Below are 5,270 nucleotides of genomic sequence, written 5' to 3'. Positions count from 1 at the left end.
CCGGCTCGGCTCGTAAAAAGCCCGAGCCAAAAGCTCGGGCCGAGCCTTATTTTTTTGGGCGAGCTTTGGCTCGGCTCGGGCCCAAAAAAAGCCCGTTGTGATTTCCCCGAGCCGAGCCCGAGCCCAAAATTTCGGCTCGCGAGCCGGCTCGGCTCGACTCGTTTACATCCCTATTCTCATCGCATGGCGGAAGGAGGGTCGTTGGAAGATCACATTGCCATATTCAAGGAAATTGTTGTAGATCTGAAAACGTTGGGGGTTAAGTACGATGAAGAGGATCTTGCCTTAATCCTGTTGTGTTCATTGCCTGAGTTTTATGCATCGTTTCGGGATACTATCTTGTATAATCGAGATACTTTAACTATAGAAAATGTTTATGATGCTTTGCACTCGAAGGATAAGATGAAGCATTTGGTTGGAGCTACATCAAGGGATGGGAAAGCTCTTATATCTCAAGATGGTCGACGAAGAGGCAGATCGAGAGTCAGATTTAGCAATGTAACTTATTACTACTGCAAAAAGAAGGGACATATTCGGAAGGATTGTGATATGTTGCAGGCTAAAGGTGATTTAGCTGCAAATCATGGGGTGCAACCTTTGAATTCAGACGAAACCAATGTTGAGAAATATTCAGATGGCGAAGATATGAAGTTGACCATGGTATCTGATGTGGAATCAAGGCCTGACGAGGAGTGGATTCTTGATTCGGCATGTTCGCACCATATGTATTCCGATAGGAATTTATTTCAAACATATGAGGCTGTTTAGCAAGGTGGAGTTGTAATGGAAAACAACCAATCTTGTCATATTGCTGGAATCAATTGAGTCCGATTGCGGTTACAGGATGGGACAGTCAGGACACTTGGCCAGATTCGACATGTTTCAAATCTGAAGAGGAATTTCATCTCGCTGAGTGCCCTGGATTCAAAAAGGTATAAATTCTCTAGAGGGGGTGGAATCTTAAAAGTTCGAAAGGGAGTCCGGGTTGTACTGGAGGGACAGAGAAGATCCCAGTTCTATATTTTGCAGGGGAGTGCAGAACCAGTTAAGAGGAGACATTTGAACAAGTTTAGTACCATGGTGGAAGTTCAGGTTGATACAGTACCTCTTGAGTTAGGCTCTAAGTTGATTCAGAACACTATTAGGGAGAGCGTTGGTGATTCTGCTTTGCCGCCAATTTCAACAGGTACACTGTGTTCAGTTGTTGGGGTAGGACTCATCGAGTGTAGGTACCGTGGTGTCAACAATGTCTTGGATGCTCCTAGAGATGTTGAAGGCGATAGTTCCAGCAAGGGGCCTTCTGATCAAGCAGCTAGTTTGATTATTGCGACAGAGTGTGCTTTGACCTTGTGTGATCAACATTGATTCCTTGGTAGAATTAGGAACCCTGGGTTTGGGTTCGAGTGTCGGTTGTGGACGTCGGGCAGAGGACGAGTGTTTAGTTTATATGGAGTGATTACTGTGTTGATGAGATTCGGCCAGTTCATTTCGTTGCAGACGAATTTGAAATCTACGAGTTTCGTTCGTTGCACTGAAATTTGAGTCAAGATGGAGATTGTTAGGAATATGACTCAAATTCGGAGATTGAAGAAGCATAATTTGACTAGAGTTGGAAAGGAGATCAAATTCCTAATTGAAACCTAATTTCTCATCTCTTGGGACTCTACTTAAGGTTTGGCCGTGTAGTATAAATATTAGGCTCCTTTTGTTAGTTTAGGTAGAGTAACAGATAGAAGTCAATTGCTAAATTGTTTTGTATCCTCCATATTATTGAATTAATAAACATCGTCATTTGTCATTATTCCTTTGTTTTTTTCTTTACTTCTAAACCTTGTTTTTCGGTGTGTGATCTAGTATACTTCAATATTGTGATATAATCTAATTCTTTGCAATCCGGTTTGGAATCAACAAGTGGTATCGGAGGTTCCGCGCCCAATACATTGCTCTCAAAATAAACACGAACAATAAGAGAGTCATATGGACCTGTAAAATATTATCCACTGCCAACATAAAAATAGAACATACTTCCTCAACATCCAACTGAAATCAACAAAATCAGCATCCGACTAAATGAATTAGCTTATGTGGATGCAAAATAGAGAGAGATATACACACTGTATAGAAGCAAGTGTCCTCCTAGTAGGACCGAAGGCTGTCAAATCTATTTCATAACAAGCAAAAGACACCTGCAAAATATATTAACAAAACTAATGAAAAAGTAAGTGACATAGGTAATGTTTCGAAAAGTTAAAATTAATCATAGTGTTCTACTCACAATCACAATAAAATAGCAGCAAACAGGTGCAAAATAGAGAGAGATATACTTACTGCATAGAAGCGTCCTCCTAATAGGATCAAAGGCTGTCAAATCTATTTCATAACAAGCGGAAGACACCTGCAAAATATATTAACAAAACTAATGGAAAAGTAAGTGGCATAGGTGATGTTGCGAAAAGTTAAAATTAATCGCAGCATATTACTCAATATCACAATAAAATAGCAGCAAATAGGTGAGACTTTTCTTTAAAATGATTTCAATGCGGGACGTCTCTAATTGGAAAATGACAACAGTCCTCTAGATTTGAACTGATTGGATTTTGGACAAACGAATAATGCTTGAATAATATCCAAAGAATACCTTCAGTAAGTTGCTTGGTGATGGGGCATTCACCCTATTAGAAGCATCAAAATAATTTGAAAGAGATTGAGTTGAATTCTCTGAATAAACTATGCCCAAGGGTTCTACGAGTATTGCAAATGACTCCTGTGAAATAAACCAGAAAAAAGTAAAGCTATGAACTTTCATGAAATCATCAGTCTGTAGAGAAGAAATTTTTTTAACTTTCTTTTTTCAGTTAGGCTTTTTGTCAGAATCCTCTTACAAAATTCTGTCACCATATTTTCTAATAATCCACAAGAGCGCCTTATCTACTTGCTTTGTAGTCATATGAATTTATGGAATCTAACTTAGTGTAATTTAGGTATATTGATGTGTATCGTATCTAAAGCTTCACAAAGTGTGGTCCTTGTTACCAAATTGTAACTATCAGTGTCTCAAAAATCCACTTCAAGTAAAATGCAACAAGTATATCTATTACAAAGAACCAACCATGAATATACATTTTAAGTAAACTTAATGTCATAACTTCGCACAAATATAATTGGCCAGATGCTAATTCAAAGTATCACTTAAAACTATTTAATTTGTCATGGCATAAATGAACTTTTGAAGGGACTATGTTGTTCTCATTTAATCTTAACTTTATTAATTACACAGAAAGGCAATTGAATTTCATACCTTGACCTTGTTTGAGCCCCATTTTTGGGAGAAAATGAATTTTTGAATAATGTATTGATAGGAAATGTGTGGTTAAAAAATAAGTAAAAGTTATGAATTTGTGTGTAATATTATTTTATTGAAGAATGTGTGGTTGAAATGATGTCAAAACACTGTTTAAAAATGTATTTTTTTGGAAAGAATGGGGATCAAACAAGGACCTTATGTGGCGCGTCTATACTCTTGTTACCTTGAGGAAAGTAGAAGAGCATATCCCCAAATGTGGCATGTTATCTATGGGACAGTTACATCTAAGACAACAGTGGCTTACAAACTGCTTGCTCTTCTGTTAAATACATAAATCCCAATATTATTAGAATGCATAAATAAAGCACTTGAAATTAGAATTTTTTTGCCGACATAAAATACAGTAAAAGGCTAATATTTTGTACATTATACCTGAGGTCCCTTAATCAATAAAACATGCAAAACCAGGGAAAAAGGAACAATACCTGATGATGTTACCACTAACTGATCCACAAACATAATCATTCCAAAAGAACACAAGGTTTCTTGTTGCATAATCTGTTTAAATTTTATCCCTATAGAGAGGTTAGTTCCGAGGCCATACTAGTTTATGAACATTAACTCCTTCAATTATGCTAATTTCTATCGAAACTCCAACCTCTTACCTGTCAAATGGTATTTACTACATCTGAATAATTGTGAGAAGGAGTCATGAGATTGACTTACCTTGGAAAGAAGTTTGGATTCGTAATTGTGAGAAAGAGTCATAAGATTGACTTACATTTGAAAGATGTTTGGAAACGTGAAGTGAATGCTATAAAACTTCCATTATGAATTCAATTAAATTCTTCAATAAAAAAAATTAAAAAAAAAACACAAGTATTAAATATTAATAAAGATTTTTCTATTTGTTTATAAAAATAAAGAGGCTAAAATGTGCTTTGTAATGATTATTGGCAAATCTAAATGAAAAAATAATGTCACGTATATACCATTGTAAACAACATTTTTAGTACATCTCTTATGTGATTTTTAGATTGTTGTTGGTTTGATAAGAACTTTAATGTTTTTGCTAGTTTTGGCTCGAGACAAAGCAACATATAATTGTCCATGGGAAAATATTGGCTCGAAAAGATATAAACCAACAAAATCAAGTGTTTATCTTTGAGATTTATTAATTGTCATTGCAAAATATTGACGAATTGGAAATTGTGTTCTTTTGAAGGTGAAAGGACTTTTGTTCCTTTGAAGTGGAAAAAAGGTATCCTAGGAAGAAAAACTCTTTTTTCTTTAAAATCTCCAATTGCGATTTCAGAATTTAGAATATTTCTTTGAAAACTTTTACAAATAAGTCTAATTCCATTGTAACGATCTTATGAAGGATTAATGTTTCTGAATGACAAGACACGACGGTTTGGTTTGAGTATAAGTTCATGTGGAGGTTTACCATTTTGAGTAAGTATCTAAAAAAAAGTTTTCCTGCATGTTTTGGCTAGTTGTATCAATAGCTTCATCAAAACTAAAATAAATGAAAGCTTTTAAGGAAAGTGACTAATTAACAAATTATTGATTTCATCAATGTACTTATTTTTGGAGTTAAAATAACTCTATTAATCATGTAATGAAGATTGTGAACATAATGATTTAAAACTGGGTAAACTATATCTATTAATAATTGTAAAGAAGTGATGTGTTCTTCGAAATCTATAGTTATGTCAGGCGAAAGTTTTATCATATCACATAAATGTTTTTTTTTTTTTTTTATCAATTCTATCTCCCATATTGAGTAAATATTTAGAAAACAATATATCTCGTGCAGCTCTCATACTATGTTTTGACTTAATCTTAGTTTTGTAAATAACGACCATAAGTAAAAGTTCAAGACTTGCTCCTATTAATTCATCCTAACTACCTCTTTGAACTACAGGTAAGATTTGATGAAAAATCTCCCCCTAAGACAACAACT

This window comes from Olea europaea, unplaced genomic scaffold, assembly GCF_002742605.1.
Source record: "Olea europaea var. sylvestris unplaced genomic scaffold, O_europaea_v1 scaffold293, whole genome shotgun sequence".
NCBI lineage: Eukaryota > Viridiplantae > Streptophyta > Magnoliopsida > Lamiales > Oleaceae > Olea > Olea europaea.
The sequence above is the reverse complement of the archived record's forward strand: the minus strand, read 5'-3'. Positions refer to the sequence as shown.